Here is a 20,382-nt window from a genome sequence, read left to right as displayed (position 1 = left end):
GTTTTATTTCCGCAAGTTTTTCATTAAAAATTACTCTTTTCGATCCTTATTGACCTCTGACAAAATTCTTCAATTCCCTTGAATCAGCCTCACTTTGAACGTCCTTACCAATCACATTGAAAACAGTCTTACCCACTGATGTAATATTTGTTATATTATTCCTTCAACATTTACAAAATTTTGAATTTAGGTAGGATTTTTTTCACTTAACACTGGCAACAGACAAAACATGGGACAGTGGGACAGGAAGAGTCAGTATCTGTCTCCTTCGTAAAACACCAAAAATATGGTGGCTGGTGGCAGTAAAAAGAGAAAGAAGTACCAAATGAGCCCATTTTTTAGGCCGAATAAGTCGATTCGCTCTTCTAAATTTCAGTTCTTGCTCGATTATTTACTACCGATTAATCGAAAATTTACAAGTATTTGGGTCGAAAAATTCAGCAAAACACTCTAAAAATTTCAGCCTTAAGCCCAAAGGTGCTGATGTTTATTGAAAAAACAGGATTATAAACAGGGAAAACAGAAAATACAAAATAAAATTTTGCCAACATTTGCCAAATTATCATCAAAAATGTTCAGCACTTCGAGTTTTGATTCTCAAATTCAACACAAATCCTGATTCACACCTGTTGGAACCCTGGCGAGCACTTCATCATACAGGTTGTTGATTTGAAAAGTTATCGTTTCAAAATTCTCACATTAATCGATTAATTTTAATCCGATTGTTAATCGATCACTGAATATTCGATTGTCCAATAAATAAATAGGTTAATCCATTAACCAACCGATCAAGAAACGCTATTCCGAACCACTCTTTTCATGGACCGAACCTCAATACCCCAACAAAATTTTCGGTTTGATGATTCCGGTCGTCAGGACTGAACTTTTGGTTCAGATGACGGAATTCTTCAATAAAGGAAACTAGTTTCAGCGTGGCTAACAAGACATAGAAAAAATGAGCACGAGGTTGTTGGATGATTTGGACCTTTCCAATTAAGCGTGGTACACCCCGAATAGTTATGGTAGTATCCTAATTAATGGGCCAGTTGCGCTGGTACGAGAAACGTGTTTTGATTATTGATTCTTGTAGACTATAGCTAAAAGTAAGAAGATCTGCCCAAACAGCAACTTTCTGCGTTGAATATGAACCAAGGTATCGTCCTTTGAAAATTCGGGGTTTTGACGTCATGCATCGCGGTAGTGCATGTGCTACCGCGGCGGATGACGTCAAAAACCCCACTTCTCAAAGGACGATATCTCGGTTGATATTCCACGCAGAAAGTTGCTGTTTGGGCAGATCTTATTATTTTTAGTTGATCTGCAAGAATAAAACATCAAAACACGATTCTGTGACCAGAGCAACTGACCCATTGTGGTAGTACCTCAATAAATTGGTAGTAACCACTAACCCAAATGTTGCGGCACTACCCCAACTTGAGTTGCGTTACTATCACAATTAATTGGAAATGTCCATATCATCCAAGAAAGGGGGTAGTGCTCCGATTTTAGGGTGAACCCCTGGCTCTTTTTTCCTTGTAACTATGGTTATAAATGCTTGAATGAACGGAAGTTTGGTTTCTACGACCGAGAACTTCTGCTACCTGCACCGAATACTTGCATGCGGCGTAAGAAACAAAGTTCTATCCCTTGTGTTACGAACGCACACCATTTTGGGTCGCGAGCTTTCCACGCAAAATCAGATTCCCGGAGTTTCTTAAGCTGTGCCGAACTTTTCTCCAAGTAATACGGTCTAACTTTATCGCATTTCCTCCGCACTCTTAATCTTGAGACGATTGACCTCGGGTTGAGGCTGACCTAGCGAGAGGCAGGTGGAACTTAATGAGTGTTTGATTCGGCATCTCGTCTCGACGCGTCTGTGCGGATTGGAAATATCCCCCGCCTCCGCCGCCTCCGGGGAAGGGATTTCGCGTAGTTGGGGTGCGAGGGCGTGGGCGGTCACGGGAAGGGGGTTGCCGTGAGGGGCGCGCTTCGGCGGAGGGAGTTTTCCCGCGCCGCGAGACGGCTACGTGTTGAACGTTCAGTTAACCGTAGATTTTCATTTAGTCGAGTCCGTAGTTTCAGCTTTTAGTTCTAGTTGCATTTATTCCTCTTAAGAACGTCCCGCCTCTGCGTTCCGACCGATCCTAGGGCCGCGCCTTTTTTTTAACTAGACCCTCTTGTATAATTCCCCCTTTTCCATTCAGCGTTATTCCCGTTTTATACGTCGCGCCGTCCTCGTTTTTTACTTGTTTTTGCCACGGGCAGTGTTTTTACGTGCTTTCGCGATACATGGTGCTACGTTCCTCCAAAATCGGCGCCTTCTTTTCGTGTTAATTTCTATACGAGCTTACTTGCTTCTCCAGTGTGGAGGCAAAGTTTTCCATTCTCTTCACCGTCCTCGTAACCACCTCTCCCAAAAAGTGCTTGTGAGTGATTTTAAACGGTGGCTCCCTTCGCTGCGCTTTCGTCAATACTTGATTTTGAGACGAAGGATTATATGACACTAATAAAACGAATTTTCTTGGAATTTCCCCCTGATGTTTTAACTTTTCTTTTTGCATTTTTATGTAATCAGATAACAAAATAAGAAAGATTAAAGTTGATTTCTTAGATAGATTTCCTGTTGTAAATTTTGATCTCATATTGAATTTTAGAGTACCTATTGCTATAACAGTATTTTTTATCCTCGACATCCCTTGAAAGCCATTCATATTCTCTACGAATGGGCTCTTCTCAGATATGTTTGTCATTGGAGTTGTTTCTCAGCAGCAAATAAAACGGAGGACACCTCATCTCTTGCAAGGTGCTTTTAAGTAACTGGCAATTTTTGCAATGAATTTCGATTAATCAATTTTTAAAAAAAAATAAAGAATAACAACTACAGCGAGACCGCTACCCAAATATATTGTCAAGTCTTTAGCGATCCTGGTGAGAGTCAAGACAAATTTTGTGGATCATTCACATCATCGATTTATTTTTTTATTTCTCTAGATCACGTGCGTATTTAATCGGACTAAAGTAATTTTAGTAAAGGATTCGCTTTCTTCCTTTTTTTAGCAGATTTTTAGATATCATAAACTATATAGACATCAATGGACCGCTAGACAAAGTGCAAATTTAAGCACTTATTCAATTTATTTTTTCTCATCGCAATTTCACATAGTACCTGTTCTCTACAACGAATATTACTAACAGTAACTCCAAACATAGAGATTCACGATTTTGATGCATCAATTCAAACTTTCCACCCGTGAAAAAACCTTTAGTTTACTTGAGTCAAATCACACACTAAACCATCAGCAATTGCACATTGTTTACGCATTGACAACACTGGGTGGGGAAGGAATTCTGTTTATTGAGGAACCTCCCAGGCGCAGTTTGATCCAAATTCTGGTCTTTCATATGAGTGGGAAATTCAAATTTTTCGTAACCAATGATGAAAGAAACGTTAGTACTTATTTCGTTCGAGAGTTGATCTAAGTAATTATCATTGCAAAAATCGTATTCCACGTGACATTTTGGAGCAGGAACACTTTCCAAAATGCTCAAATTCTCAGCTTGTCTAGTGGTTAATTCACGGAGCTAACTCAGCGTATCTACTAAATATTTGAATTCGAAGTATTTCTAAGTCATACAAATTATCATGGATTTAATAATAATTGTAGTTTATCATATCTACTTGGAAAGCCAACAAAACCTTTTGATATTCCTTATCGAACATTAGATGAAATACATTAGGTATAATGCGAACAGCTTTATCATCTTATCACCTGTAGCTTCCTCTCATGTTTTACCCAATATTTCAAGTTTGAGAAAAGGTCGTTCTCTAATAAATAATGCAAAGTTACATTTTAAATGCGTCCCGAAGCTGTCCAGGTTCTTTACGTCAGAATTTTTCCGACGGGTGGGATACTGGGATACCTGTAAGATCTCATCAGTTAGAAGTGCTTTAAAAATGATGTCTTACGAGTCTGAAATCACGGGGCTCGGGGGGTCCCTATAATGTATGCAACCGAGTTTAAAATACCCGTCTTCTTTCATTCCACTAGTTGATTCCAGATATCCTTAACATCATGCATGCGTTGCTCGAAGTCGCACTCAGCTAGTGGTCCAATCAAAACAGAACGTAAAACTTTTGAGTTTTTCATGGAAAGGCAAACTCGCAGTTGCGAAGTTATTTTTATATTTGTATCATTCAAGTTTAAAAAAAAGGTGCTCCTCACTTCAACCGCGACGAAATTTCGTAAAAACTAATGACTGTCAAAATGCCAGTGCGGACGCGTTCGTGATTATGTCTCTCATTCGATGCCCTCATTTCTACCAATATGGTCCATCTTTTAAAAGTTTAAAAATTGTTACCGTTGTGGTTTTTTGGACGTTACCAAAGTTATTCGTGGTAATGATGATCACAAAATAGTAGCCAGTTCAAAATTGTACTATGGTGAAACTATCACAATTGCAAAAAGTATGCTCGCATACCCTGTTAAAAGTCAACAAATAGTTTTCAACGAACATAAAACCCCACCCTTACTATTCTAGCAAGGTTATTAATTCAATACAAAGTAATTCTTATAATATGACCGTACTGCATTACCACTATCACGTCTGAGTCTGCATCCATCCTCGCTCGTCAAACACTCAGTGGATTCTGATCAGGTAATGGAAATTCAACTCTATTCAATCATTCGTTAGTCTGTCTTCTGTCATTCTTATTTTTTTTCCTTTCTCTTGATCTGTCGATGAATTTCACGTCACGAAGTTACGTCTCACAGTGTACAAGGTACTTCAAGTTCCACCGTTCTCTACCGTAGCCACCTCAGCACGACCTCCTTGAATTGACAATAATTTTTTCTTGGTCACGGAAAGAATCTAAGAAAGAAGCTCTGTAAATTTCTAATGTTTTATGTTCAGGGTGTACATGGCAGAATTACAATACAGAGCGTCTTCCGTTAAATTCATTTTTAGATTCAACTCAACAAAAATTGCTACACCCACGAAATTTGTCTGCGTGGCAAAGAGCAATCACGCAAATGAGGATTTCTTTTTTTTTTTTTTTTTTTTTTTTTTTTTTTTTTTTCAATACTTAGGAAATACATTCTTGAAGCCTTCGTTGGTATTGAATGAAGAGAAAGCTTCACAGCCAACCAAAGTAAAAAGTGCGTAATGCCAAGAAGTCATTCAGTTCCCAAATTAAGATAGAAAGAACTTTAAACGAGCCCCGGTAAACCTCATACCAATTAATTATCCCAGCGAAAACTCTCATCGGTATAGGAGCTATTATCAGCAAGTAGCTATGGACATTCACGGGCGAAAGCCTTGTCAACACAACTAGCAAAAGTTCACGGAACTTTGCGCAAAAGTTAAGTTTCGTACACCTATCTCTGTGTAAACAAGGCCTTTCATTTATAAGAAATAAACGAAAAAATTATGAAAGAACAAACATAAATGTGGTTCAATAATCTTAACTTCCGCCGTCGCCGTGCCGCGCTGACCGCACCGTGTTTGGCGCAATGCGTGAAGTATTCATGCAGTCTCGTAGGCGCTATGCGTTTCACGCCGACCGCTGCTGGCCGCACTGTATTTGACGCATTGCGTGAAGTGTTCATGCAGTTATGTAGGCGCTTATATGTGTTACATGCCGACCACCGTGCCGAGAGCTTCCCTTTTCATCTCAAGTCCTCGTCATCATTGCTCTCCGCGCCGTGCCGCGTCGTTCCAGGCCAAATTGCGTGTTTGATTTTTACTCGACTAATTAAACGTGCTGTTCCATGTATCACCGAAAAACGACAAAATTAGAAATGACTGTACTCTCAGGAAATGAGAGATGTTGTCGCCTTTTTTCGTTTGTAATTTTTTTTCTGAATCCAGATTTTTTTTTTACCTACATGTTAAAAAAATTGTAAAATTTGCCGCCCCCTAAATTTGCCGCCGTGGGCCGCGGCCTATGTGGCCACCCCCTAAATCCGGCCCTGTGTGTGGCCAAAGTGCTAAAATATGTGCAAGTATTTACTTACATAATACTGTTTATTGATATAATTTTCGGTCAAAGCTTTTCGGCACAATTGCCATCGTCAGGAGCTTTGTATTGAGAAAACAAAATTTAAACATATTTTTTTCAATTCACAAGCAATAACTTCGGTAGGTATTAGTTGACTAGGCAAGAATGTAAATATCTGTATAATATATTATAATATAATATGATATGATATGATATGATATGATATAATATAATATAATATAATACAATATAATATAATGTATTATATTATAATATGATATAATATAATATAATGTAAATATGTTTATATTCTTACCTAGTCAACAAGTGCCTACCGAAGTGATTGATTGTTAATTGAAAAAAATGTATTTAAATTTTGTTTTCTCAATACAAAGGTCCTAACGATGGCAATTGTGCTGAAAAGCTTTGACCAAAATTTATATCAATGAACCATTTTATGTAAGTGAACATGCACATTATTAGCACTTTGGCTACGCACCTACCTAAGTAGCATTTTTTACAAATACGCAACACTGCAGAAATTGTCAATACGAAAATAAAATTACGCCAAAAGAGATATTATTCGTCAATTTTCGACTCTCAATCAATGCACAAATTTTATGCTGAAACCAACCACTTAAAATTCACACTGAGAGGAGCTATTTATACACATCTCTCAGGGGGAGGCCCCTCAGATCCCTCACTCGATGTAAACGGAATCCGCCCCCCTGCTCCCCTTTAACTCATTCTGGATCCGCCACTGATCCAACCTCTTTGAATAACCAAATTTGATGGCTATGTCATTCGATATAATATCGAATCCTTGGTTCAAATGTAAACACAGCCATATTTCTGATTCGCGCCCTAAGCGCTATGTTCGTAAATTGCGCCCAAGTGTTTCTTACAGTCGGAATGTATCGTGTTTAAGTAGTCTTCCATTGATTTATGACCGGCCAATGACTTTTTAATAAATCAACACAATTAACTCATGAAAAATTCGTACTTGAGGTTATGTTAGTTTGTTTTGGTTCGAACCGAGAGTTCGGTATTATATCGAATGGCGTAGTCACTAAATCAGGCTATTCCACAAATGAGGATGAATCGATAGATATCGCTGCTGTGCGACGTAACACTGTTAGCGGCCGTAAAAATCGGAGACCGGACTCGAATTACACGCCACTCCCCAGTTATTGATTACCTGTCGGCAGTTTTACAGAGCCAGTAATTACTCTAGTACCAATTGATCATCTCCGGCGGAGTGTTTAACAGTCCCGAGGGAGCTCTGTTTTTCCAGCCCACTCCCCAACTCCCCTGCCACTCTACGGCTTCGCAATCGGTGAGCCCGGCTCTGATCCATCTCGCAACGAGCAACGACAATAATTATCGCCGGGGTTTTCGCCGTTCGCACGACCGAGAAAGACAGTGCCACCGCCGCGCCGCACAATGGACCGAGTCGATGGGGGAGGTCGGACAAAATTTGGAAGCTTTAAAAGCTCATAACTCCGTTCATACAAAACTATGAGCTTTTAAAAGTGGTTTTATTGGTTTCCTCGTAAAATGTTCTGCTAGTAGCACCCCTCAAAACTTAAAATTTGACGAAACGATCATGAAAATTTGCAGTTTTAGTTAAAAATTTCATGTCCGACCTCTCCGATTGACTTGTTCCACTGCGCGCCGCGTCGTTGCTGCCGCACGCCCGGAAATGAACTTATTGATCACAGCCTTGCGCTCCTACAGGTGGCCGTGGCGTCTTGAAAAAAATCCCACATCGAAGACTGGCTTATTTCCCAATTGTAGAAAGATCCGCATGAAAAATTCCTCTGTAAACACACCCGTAATGACGCTTGAAAGATGTTTCTAAATATCTCTCAAAACAATCAAATGATTCACAGGGTTTTTTTTTTTTTTTTTTTTTTTTTTTTTTTTTTTTTTTAAACCGGGGAGAAACTAAAATATTTTAAAGACGTCTTTGAAACGTTTAAAAAAATAAGTAATTATGCGTTTTACTCATGCGTTTTCTGTTTATTCTAAAATTCATTTTCAATTAATTAATAAAATTGAAATGGCTAAAAGTCATCGAAATATATATTTTAAGTTTAAAAGTATTTTAAACAGGTTTTCTGAACGCTTCTACTTTCCTGAAATGTTTCGAACAAATATTTTTGAAATGCATACAATAGTAATTATTAAAAAAATACTTTTCACCCCGGGAAAAAAGAGGTAGGGTCAAGTCTCAACTTGGGCATTTCTAATTAATTATGGTAGTACCCCAATAAATTAGGTTAGTAACCCGAATGTTGCGGTAGTACTCCAACTTGAGTTTTTTTTTACCAAATTTAATTGGATAAGTCTATTGTCTATAGCATCCAACAAAAGGTGGTACCACAATTTTAAGGGATAACCCCTAACACTTTTTTTTTCCTGAATTTTTTAAAAAGTACCTATTTCAAAATTGTTTTTCCGTAAAAATTTTGAAAATATCTTAATCTCTTATTTTGTGAACCGAGAACGCAGATTCGTGTCTTTGATCACCCATGTTTTTGTCTTTTGTTTTATCATATTTGCGTGACTTTTCTTTAACGCGCGTCAATGTGCGCGATCATCCAACTACGGATTTACACATACTCCGAGCCGAGGTTTAGAAAATATTTGACCCAGTTCCTGTCCTGTATAAACTTACTTCAGGTTCGGAGTATCATTAATATTATTTTTTTAAAGAGAGCGCAGAATCCCGAGAAAAGAAATAACTTCTCGAGTGGCTCTTTAAAATACAAATATTTGAATGGAGAAGTAGAAAATCCGTGCATGCAACAACTCGATTCCCCGCCATACAGATATACTGCTATACTATTAATACGCGGAGACCTCACGCGAACGGATTAACGAAATTGAGTCCCTTGTCAAGCGTTCGAGAGCACTGATAGCGGAGGCTGGAAGCAGTCCGTCCAGCGCAGCGTGCGGCATGGAGTTAAGCGATTAAAATACCGTGTCGTCCGTTGTTTGCATGATTAATGGTCAGCAGGGGCCGTCCGCATCCGTCGCGTCGGTTGCCCGAGCGTCTGTGGTTTATTGCGCCTTTTACAACGCAGTCGATAAGCAGCCGGTAGCTTCGAGCCTCGCTGCCGAGCCAAGAAGAAAAACGAATGTTTACAAGACTTTTCAGGGGGGAAATGGAAAAATCTATCTCAAATCGCAAACACGGCCCCAAGTCCTCAACTGCCCGCGCAGCTTGTTACTAGAACCTCGCGCGTACACAGGATATCCTAGGGTTAAGTAAAGAATATTGAAGGAGTCGATTCTTTGGGTCGAAAAAAGGCGTTTTTGTGGTTCAACTTTTTTTTTTCCAACAACGCTTTCCCTGGAGGCCGCCCCCATTCGCGCCCACCCCCGCTCCATTCAGTCCCTTTAATTATCTTGAAAACGATGAGTCATAGCGAACGAAATTTTCAATAATTTTCAACGCTGAATCTAGCGGTGCCGTCAAAAATCAATTCTTGTCACTGGAAACATTAGTTTTGGCCACTTTTAGATTCAATGCCCCCTAAACCCCCTCCCCCCTCAAAATGAGTTAACCCTTACCTGCTCAGTGGTCAGTTATACTGACCACCTTTTTAAATTATTATTCATGGCCGTTTTGGCGCGACATACCCTTACCAACCATGTAGTTGTACTTGGGATATGGTCCAGAATATGAAAAAAAATATTTCCGGGCGATGTTATGTTGGCAATATTGTTTTATCATCTATTGCTTACCTCCGATTCGTTGGAGGTTTGGTGCTGCCGGTGTTATCTCCAGTTTTGCAGTTGTCAGTTGCTTGTGCGACGCAAATGGTTCTGATTTAGTAGTAAAATATTAAGTCAGACTGTAATGCTGTGAGAATGTCATTTGGCAAGTGAAAAATTCAAAAGTTTTGATTATTTAATTCATGCTGGAACATGGTGGTTAGTATAACTGACCACCGAGCAGGCGGCTAGGAGCTGGAACTGGATACTTGTTGCTGAGTGGATTCATCCTCTCCTCATTTTGACGATTTATTTCACTTACTTGTTTCAAACTTATTACACAAATAATTACATGACCTCGAGGTAATCAAACTTTCAGTTTGATAATTTCATTTTTTATTATTATTATTATTATTTTTTTATTATTTTTTTCATCGGTAATTTTTATGATTATGTTCATATTACTTTTAATTATTGACCAAAATTATTATTTTAAAATTGCTAGTCTCATGTGGGAAAGGACCATTATCGTTACATTTCGAAAAAATGAATTTATTTCATTGCAACTGGTCTTCGATTGCCTTCTTACTTATTCCAGTTACGCTCATATGTTCCTCACTTTAAGTTTTTTTATATATTTCTGCTCTTTTTATACTCTTTTATAATAAATTAAACATTTTTCTAAGACTAGCTTCACTCAATTTCAAAAATGAGGAAGGAATATGCTAGAACGGCAGGAGATTAATTATCAAAGATTGGGTACTGAAACTCCCTAAAACTATGCAATCTTTGCAACAAAAGGGCTCTGCTTGCCACCGCACCGCGTCACTGAAAAAGCGAGCAATGAATTTGTTGCACACAAAAGATCTAACGAACCAAGTAGATTTTTTTGGTAACATCGCTCTGAAATAACCTTCAGTATGTCAAAAACTCTGACATTAACCCCTAACCGCATCCAATTGCGTACCTAGTCGTATTATTGCGTGAGAAATGAGGCAATTGCGTGATGCTGAAATTGGCATGAATAAAAGATATTTCACACGTGAAGTTGGAGGAGCACATTACCGGGCGCAGAAAAGCTCTGAAAGCGACGAAATGAAAGCTAAAGTTGCGGATAATAAAGGGAATAGGTATATTTCTCATCGGATCGCCCCTTGTGATGTCGCAGGAAGCGCGGACCCAGATCAAATGGACTGCATTTTGCAATTTGGAACTATAAATTCTGGCTCATCTGTAAAAACACTTATGTGCATAGGAAAACTAATGGCACATACGTTGTTTTTTTAACCGGGCCAGAATTTATAGTTCCAAATTGCAAAATGCAGTCCAAATGTAAACAACACAACCAAACGGCTCTGACCACAGACCACCATACTTACGTGTTTATCAAAATGTTGCGTAAATCGTATTCGCACTTTCCAAGAAAACGGGAAAATGAGAAAAACAAACCGAAAATCGTTAATATTGAATTTTAAGAGGACAACATATTGGTACTCGAAATAAAGGAGGATTCTAAATCGTAGATTGCTGGATGGAAACAGCCGAGCAAGCCAACTCTCACAAAAAGTGTTGGCGCGATATTTTTCCGTCTGAAATGAGGTTGGACTTTCAGCGACGTGAAAATTCATTCCCTCGGCTAAAATTTGATTAAATAAGAAACGGTGATTTGCGTGTCTTCTTACATCCTTTATTTCTTTCTTTAGGACTTTCAGAAAATGAATAAAACAAAAAAAAAAAAAAAAAATCCAATGAAATCTAATTTGATATAATTTTGACGAAGTTTTGCATCTGTGATCGCTGCTCGAGAGGGGCAATCTGGCATTGGCTGGTGCGATGCTGACCTGTCGCGACGCGGTGCGGCGCGGGTGCGTTGAAGAGAGACGCTGCTATATCAACAGGTGCAGAAAATAAAGCTTGTCTTCGGCACCCTCTCCCCGACCGACACCACGGCTAATCCTCGCCCCTACACCCCCTTCGCCCCCTTCCCGCCCACAACCACCCACATTGACCTACAAACAGACAGCTTTGCGTTATACACCCGTCCGTCAGCCCACCTCCTCCTACCTCCTGAGAGGTGTTCCCCTGTCTCCTCCGCCTCCTACTCCTCCTCGTGTGGATATGACTTTTCCCACGGTTGCCGATAAGAATATACACAAATACACAAAACTATACAGAAAAATACACAAAACTATCCATAAAAACACACAAAATGGCACGAATTCTCGACGGAACACACACTCACACCCACACGCTCACTCACAAATACTGGTAAGCAATGCCAAGGCAAGATAAACAACAAAATTCCTGGGGTTTTTAAGGAAAAATCAAGTCCGTTTTTATGATATAACATTTATTAGATGTATCGACGACGCATGTCCGAAACCGCGTATCTCGTTTGCGGTGTTTGAAAATCTCCGTCTCAATATTATATTTTTAAAGGAGAACAAAGCGACAGCATTCCTTGAAGTTTTTACAGAATTTTCCTCGAACAGAGAAGAGAAATCACGGCAGTTTTAAAGAATTGCAGTTGAGTGCTTTTCCGTTCAAAAAATAAAGTATGACAGGAAGTCTGCGACGTCTAATCCGAGATACGTTGCTGACTCACACTGTCGATATTTGGGCGCTAGATTAGGACCGACAGCGACTCTGCTCAAAGAAGAGGAAAAAATACCTTTTCACCTTTTTTGTCGTGGTCATGTCCGAGTAGGTGTGACTTCCATTAAATCTAATTATTTTTCATTTCCAAAATATATTTACATATTTAATTACTTCATCATTCATACAATAGGCTCTCTGAACTCCTAAAATCTCCGCGAAGCGGGCCGACCACGGCACGTGACGCCTTCTGGGGGCTTGACACCGTAGAGGTCAAGAAGCATTCAGTCTAGTATTTTCAAATAGGTAGTATTCAAACTCCCCTAGAACCGTTCTTTGGGATACTACTTCGGTAAGTATCAACCCCTCTAGGAAACCAGGATACTAAGAACCTAGGTCAACCAGGAAAAGAAAAAAGAATAATGAAATACAATAAAATTAACGAGAATCAAAACCTAGAACCCTTATTGCTAACGAAGAGGTCGAGACCACTGCGTACCTTTTAACTTTGCCTTAACCTTGATCACCCATAGTTCACATTTTACCAAGCTTTTTAAGTGGCTCTACCAGAAATCAACTTTTCGTGCATAATACAATAAAGTCATAGATGCTGGAAAATTTAAGGGCTTAATAAAAAGAAAATAGATTGAAAGGAAATATCGCATTGAAATTGTCTGTGATTTTTTGTTGAATCATTTCGGATAATTCCCGGATACTCTTCATAAAACTGTCTGTGGTTCTTTAAAAAATAATATTTAAAAAAGAAACGTGAAGAGTTGTGTATAGCGTTGCAATAAGAGATGAACACGCTTTATTTCGCGTGCAGCGTGCAGCGGCAGCCGTCGATGTTTGAATTTACTCACGGCAGGCGCAGTGCGATAACTATTCGACCACGTATGTAGGCGTGTTGCCGCTAGCAAGATTGAAGGCGCGTCACACTGCTAGGATGACACGACTGCGTTCCCTTCCCTGGCCCCTGGCTCGCGTGACGCTAATGTCGCCGCAAACCTAGGACTATGCGTCATTATTCTTGCTCCTCTGCTCAGTTTTTACCATAATTAAAGGGTTATTTAATACCAAAAAATGTTGCCATAAAGGGAAAGTACATGTATCGTAATTGCAACAATCCAGAAATTTGGAGAATGTTTAATTTTTTCCGGTGTGAAAAAATAAGAAAATACACTTAATGACCGAGAATATCGCGTAGAAATTTTTTGTAATTTTATATTTTAAATCTTTTAGGAAAATTCTTGGAATAAACTCTCCCAAAAAACTGTGTGTATAGCTTTTCAAAATACATTGACTAACAATAAGAATAAAACATGAGTGGTGTGTAACGTTGCAATCGGAACTCTTAAACACGCCTTTTATTTCGCGTGCAGCCGCCGATTTTTTAATTCATTCACGGCGCACGTAATTTTTCGTTGGCTGGAAAAAAGGTCTTCGATGTATCCAATTTTAAACCACTGACCAATAAGAGAGGTAAAAAAGCGTCGATATCTCCATGTTCAACTTCCTTCACTTATTCGAACCAACAGCTTTAGCTATTTAACCGTCTGAACTTTAGGCATCGCCTCAGGTACCCCTGCCGACTGATTCTTGAAATTGATAGACAAAACTATAGACAAAAACGACATAGGGAGTATGGAGCGATCCTATTTATTTAAATGGGTGGCTCCTATAGACTAAGGGAGAAAATGATGGACTAACTATTGGGTCTCTTGTGGGTTGCTGTTAGTTAGTCTGTTACCTACCTCGTCTCTCCATTGCAGCCAGTGCAGCCACCCGCTTTCACCAATAGGATCCATCCATCTCTCTCTTTTGTTTTCTTTGTCTATAGCTCTGTCTACCAATTTCAATAACCGGCTTGCAGGGAATCAGTTGCGTCTCTCCTGCGTTTGAAGTTGTACCACCTTAGAAATGATCGTTGTTCATTTTTCCAAGATTCCCTCAATTTTTGCCACCCACTAACGACTCTCGCATTCCACACACGCACCTCGCCCCTCACTCGGGACTCCAACTCAAATGCCGCTCTCTTTTCCAGTTTTGCAACATCAGCTGAAACATTTGTCATGCTATAGATCCCTTGTGATTTCTCATCCCCCAACTTGCTCATCGCGGAATCACAAAAATGTCACTGAACGCTTTCGTGCTTTGGATCCCGAAACGCAAAACATGGATTACGTTTCTTGGTTTGCACTGTTGCAGACCTCCAGTCAACCTTAGAATTTTGAGAGAAAATCATTTGACTCTGTCCCTTGATTTGATTAATCATCCGTGATTTGTCAAATCTGTGTGATGAATATTCTGGGGAAATTCCAAGGAATGCTATCGATTTTTCTAGGTACTGTAAAACGATAAATGATAGAGGAAAGTCGGAAGCGCCGCAATCGGGATACGTGATCAGGGCGGATCCAGCAATTTGGCAACACCGGATTTCATCCATTTAAACCTATGCTAAATAATCGATTCTTGTCGGAGCATCTGGCCCTCTGATAATCGATACATTTCCATAGGTTTAAATGGAGAAAAACAACGTTGCCGATTTGCTGGATCCGCCAGTGTACGTGGTTATCATCGTCGATGCTCCCATTCCACACTGACCTTGGATAAATGCTAATTTTGTTACCGGCGTCGATGCATCATCGTAGGATCAATTTCGTGTTTCACAGTATAACGGGTTTGTTGCGCAGAAGAGATACAGCCGACAGGGTATACATTAAAGAGATACAATCGCACGAAAATCACGTTGAGCACAACAGATTAGCCGAAATTCAACTTCGTCACGCACAATTTGCATAGTCCACATCACGCACTTTCAAATCGCCCACGGGGGAAGCGCGCCATCAGGTTTCCATGAAAGGGAGCAGTGCGAGAAGAACCTTCCTTGCCTAAAAAAATGGGTGATAAATTTTCAAGAATCCGGTAGACTGTAACAACGGCATTTCTCGCTGAGGGCGATACATTTTTTTTTTTTTTTTTTTTTTTTTTTTTTTGGAAAAAGGGGCTAATAGGACATCATTCGCAACCTCCTCAGGTAAAAAATAATTTATTCGATTGATTTATTTTTAATCATCTAAATTGCAAACTTTTTGTCGCCCGTGGATTTAAAAAAATGTTCAAGAGCGCGGAAAGTTTTAAAGTTCGTGGTACGGATTACGTTCGGCAATATGTGTAATTGGATGACAACTTTAATTTCAGATATTGTGGGGTGGACATAAAGAGGGCACGGTGAAATAGATTACTAATCGCAATTTCTATCTGCTCATGGATGTTACGCGCAGTACCTCCATAGACTCATGCTACGCGACTCCCCTGTGTGCCCATGCTGCAAAATCGAAATAATTGACACACCCAGGCGTATCTTCTTCAAGTGTACTTCTTGAAACAAAGACAGAGAGAAGGAAGAAAAAACATTAGACTCCAAAATTACACCTGAAAATACTATAAATTAAATGTTAGAATGTAAAGAAAATGGAACTCTGTTTGTAGTAAAAAATATTAATTAGGAAGAAAAAATGTTTGAACGCGAGTGTGTTGTCTTCAGTACATACTCAAACCTACCAATCGACGGTGAAACTACCAAACCACGTATCTCGGTTTGCGACGTCGCAGACTTCCTGCCATACTTTACTTTTTAAATGAAAAACTACTTAACACCCAGTCTTGAAAATTTCTGTGATTTTTCCTCTTTGTGCGGAGAAAATGCCGTGAAAATTTCAAGGGATGATATTGATTTGGTCTACTTCAAAAAAATAAAATGTGAGCGTAGATTTTTAAACACCGCAAACGAGATACGTGGTTTGGTAGTTTCACCGTCGCAATGTAATATCCAAGTTACCGGGGGTAACAACCGCACCCCAAAAATTGATTGAGATATCGATTAATCAAAATTTTGTAAATAAAGAACAATATAAAGATTGAATATATCGACAAAATTAGAATAATAATTATGATTATAATTTTAAGATCCATTAGACACTAGCTTTAGCTGTCTAATTCCTCTCAACAAATGCACTTCCTCCAATTCAGGGTGGGGCAGCAGCAGCTGTCCGGCCCCATTTTATCTTTTATGAAACTAATAAAATAGTAGGGGCCTATGCCCCCTGGCCGCTACGCAGTCCAATTCTCGGGGCGTTTCTCGCCTCCAAAGGCCGCCTCGCGGCCAGCAAAATCGTCGAAATCGCCCGTTGGCGGTTAATGAGCAAATGATTTTAATCGAATAACACAACGCTGTTTCGAAGGAAACTTTCCCGCCGAAAAATATTCTTAGTGACTTTCTCCTTACTCTGAATTTTGATTCCTTTTTTTTGAAGTCGATCTTGACAGGGCCACATGCAGCTGTCCGTGACTAAACGAAAGCCTTTGGGCTGCGATAGGATTGCGCGAATGCCCCTGTTTTACCTTTTTGGAGACACGTAGGATTGCGCGAATTTTTCTGGTACTGAAAACTCACATGTTTGCGCGAATATTCAATATTCAACGAGGAAGCGTTAATCTGGCAACCTGGCAACCACTGGAAAAAACTACACGTAAAAAACCGTAGAGCGACCATGTTCAAATCTTTTAAGAAATGAATGGATTCAGAACCCGACGGGCGCACAAAAAGAAAGCGTATATTTATCTCTGATTGCACCGTTATGCACCTCTTTTATGTTTTGCATTTAATAAATGTTTTTAAAGAGCTACACACAGTTTTTCTGAAAAGTTTCCGCCAATTTACCTAAATGATCTTAAATAAAAGTATCAAAAATTTCGACGCGACATTTTCGTTCGTTTTATTTTCTTTTAATGTAACAAAAAAAAAATCAAATATCAACCTAGTTTCTAAATCCTTACAATAAGGATACATATTTTCTCTTTAATTATGGTAAAAACTGGGTCAGAAAGTCAAGAATGATGACACGCAGTCGCAGTCCTACAACATCTCTATAATCTTGTAGGCGCGAATAAGCGTTTCACGCCAACTGACCGACTACACTGCGTTTGGCGCAATGCGAGAAGTATTCATGCAGTCTTGTAGGCGCTAATATGGGTCATGCGCCGACCGGCGCAATGCGTGAAGTATTCCTGAAGTCTTGCAGGCGCTAATACACGTTTAACGCCGGCCGCACTTCATTTGGCGCGATCATTCGAACTCGCTTTAGAACAATCGCAACATCGAGTAATATAGCTTAAAAGGCCCATGTTGTGTTTCAATGCCGTGTGAGCATTCCAACGTTGCCTCGCATCTCCTGATTAAATATTTTTTGCGAGAAAATATAGGAAAGCTCTTTATACCTACGGTCACTATTCAATGTTCTCACTTCATTTATCATCAGAAGGAAAGACATCGATGACTTGTCAACAAACTAACCTAAACCAGCGTTGACATAAAAATTCGTTTACTTTCCAACTGCTTTCTGTTTCAAACTTCTACCTTAAATTACTTTATTTTTAATTCGCGCATTCCTATAGTAGATATTAAGGTTTCTAGTCGCGCAATCCTTATGCCTCTTTCGCGCAATCCTCCTATATTTTCTTAGACCTTTCGCGCAATCCTGGATTACCGAGCCTTTGAAAGTAAAGACCCACTCGATTAAAACTCTGACCTTTGAACTCCCCTCCCTCATTCCTGCCCATCTACCATCTTACTTCCCTTCCTCACCGCGTCCATCGAACGTCTTAAAAATGATTTTATGGTAATAGAGAGGATATGTTACAAAAAAAAAAAAAACCGGATTACGCAAACTTTGCGTCAAGTGGTGGATTCTATAAGTTTCCGTTAAGCTGAACATAATTTTCGTACGACTGTACCAACATAAAGTTTATTTATTCACAATCAGTTGGCTGTATCTCTCGTGTGCAACAGACCCATTACTCATCCAGGTTATGCCAGTGGGGCGAAAGGGACCAGACCCGGCAACTTTCATTCTTTCCGCTTTGCCTCACGCCTGTGCCAGGAAAGCTCCCTTCCCCCCTCGCCTAACACAACAGCCCCCGCTTCTATTTTAACGAGAATATCTACCTTCGGCCCTTATGCTCTGTTGCTCTTCGTGTCTCGTTGTCTACGGAACTGGCGCGCCAATTTGTGCTTCTCCCTTGAACGCTGCCGAATGAGTGGGCAAATAATAACATTTTTGTTCTGGTCGCGAAAAAGTTACGTAATCCGGAAATGAGGAATAAATGCGCGGAAAAAAATATTCGGTACATATTGAACACCTTAATTTTTCGGTTCAGATACCTGAAGTTCCGATTACAGACACAGAATAGAACTTCGATTAAATTAGCCGGAAGTCGGTTTCTACTCCTGTAAGCCTCCGTTACCCGAACTGAATAATTTTGGTGTTCAATATGAACCGAACCGAATTACAGTTTTTTTTTTTACTTTTTGTTGAGTAAATGGATCAATCGATTAATCGAATATCTATCGATTCGATTAATTAATTAAATATTAAAATTTCTATCAGCGGACCAATTGATGATTTACCACCCATTAATCGAAAACGGAAAACTTGATCAAATATCTATAGCTCTGAACGAAACCTCGAATAATTTTATCTGAAAGGTCAAAAGTGGTGATATTCTATGGACAGTCTGGATTTCAGGAAAAACTCTGAAAATAATGTGGGAAATCAGGATTTCAGGAGAAATAGCGGAAATAATTGTGTGGAAATTTGCAAAATTATCACCGAAAATGTTGAGCTTACAAGATTTTTAATTCCTGATTTTTGCTGATTTACACCCTGGGAACCCTATAGCGGGCATCCTAGGGTGCAGGTTTTTTTTTGACAATTTACCGTTTCAACTTATGCATTTTAGTTTAGTAAATAATCAATTACTCGATTAATTTTTATCCGTTTCGATTCTCAATCGATTACTGAATTTTCGATCCTCCACAAATTCGAATAATCTATAAATAAAGTAATCGGAAGACTCCTAACTGAAGTTCAGTCCCTGTAGGAAGTTTTTTTCTCATTGTCAGTGTGGCAACAATGGTTCCCTCACTTCCTCTGAATTAAATTAACTTCCGGGGGTATTCGGTCTAATCGAACTTTCAATAAAGTCAACTTTCAACGCGGCTATCGACCTCCTGTCAGTTCAGCTAATCTGAAATCTTAGACAACGGAGGATCTTAAGAACTGCCTTCCCCCTCTCTATTTTTCAACACGCATGCTAATAATAGATTCACTTTCCTTCAATTTTATAGTCAGATACATGAAAAAAAGAAGGAAAATTAATAGCATTGATATTAGGGAGCTCTACGAGCCTATAGGCGTTACGCGTTACAACGGGAGATGGGGGTCAGTGCCAGTGTTGCGCAACCCTCTTAATTGGTAAAAAACACACAACATCTTAAGAGTGTTAGCGCAATCTTTCAACGTATCATCCTCATTTCTTCGACGTTATGTGTCACACTTTCATTAGAAATGCTTCAAATGTTATCCATCTATACATCAACAGTTTCTCACTTTTGTTGAAAATCTAAGGGGGGTACTCTTTCAAGCGTTACATCGTTATAAAGTGAGGGGGAGGGGGCGTCCAAGATTGCGTCAAGTAGTTTTACAAGGGAGGAGGGGGGTCAAAAATGGCAAAAAAGTGCGTTACGTAATTTATGAAAGCTCCCTCACGAGCTTGAGATATTAGTGAAATAAGTGGATACCTTTGGTCATTCTGCCTAATACTTTTAATTTTGCCTCTCTCTAATGCAAATCTGACGGATGGGATACGGATTGGAGTATGTGTGAATTCAATCCGATGAAGCACGGTTTTTTACACCCCCCCCCCCCCCCCCCCCCTCAGTAAAGAAGAATAAAAAAACCTGCAGCCGTTACGGGGAAGAGACTTTATTCAGCAAACACTCAAAATGAAGTTATCATTACGAGAGCCTGGAATAGTCAAACCAAACCGGAATTATTTCGGTTTGAATTTTACAGTTTAGAAATCGTACTTTCCAAAATTTTCAGATTTCAATAAAATTCATAACTTTACGTCCTCTGTGTCCTCTGTGTGTGTAAAAATGAAGAATAATTATCATACAGAGAGATAGGGCTCGCACCAATCCTAAGTCAAATCGTGAGAAATCG

General features: G+C 39.4%; 2 protein-coding genes across 3 annotated transcripts in view; both read left to right on the top strand.

The window, feature by feature from the left end:
- The window catches only part of LOC140224038 (uncharacterized), a 73,810-nt gene that overhangs the window by 39,240 nt on the left and 14,188 nt on the right, over positions 1 to 20,382 (top strand). The window lies entirely within an intron of this gene.
- Positions 2,021 to 20,382, top strand: part of LOC109032483 (uncharacterized) — a 102,250-nt gene continuing 83,888 nt past the window's right edge. For both annotated transcript variants that reach the window (XM_072297068.1, XM_072297067.1), the window contains exon 1: positions 2,021 to 2,426. The gene's annotated coding sequence lies outside the window, so the exon portion shown is untranslated. The remainder of the gene's footprint in view (positions 2,427 to 20,382) is intronic.

Source organism: Bemisia tabaci, chromosome 2 (assembly GCF_918797505.1).
Source record: "Bemisia tabaci chromosome 2, PGI_BMITA_v3".
In the NCBI taxonomy this organism is placed as follows: domain Eukaryota; kingdom Metazoa; phylum Arthropoda; class Insecta; order Hemiptera; family Aleyrodidae; genus Bemisia; species Bemisia tabaci.
Note: the sequence above shows the minus strand (reverse complement) of the source record. Positions and strands in the feature narration are given on the sequence as shown.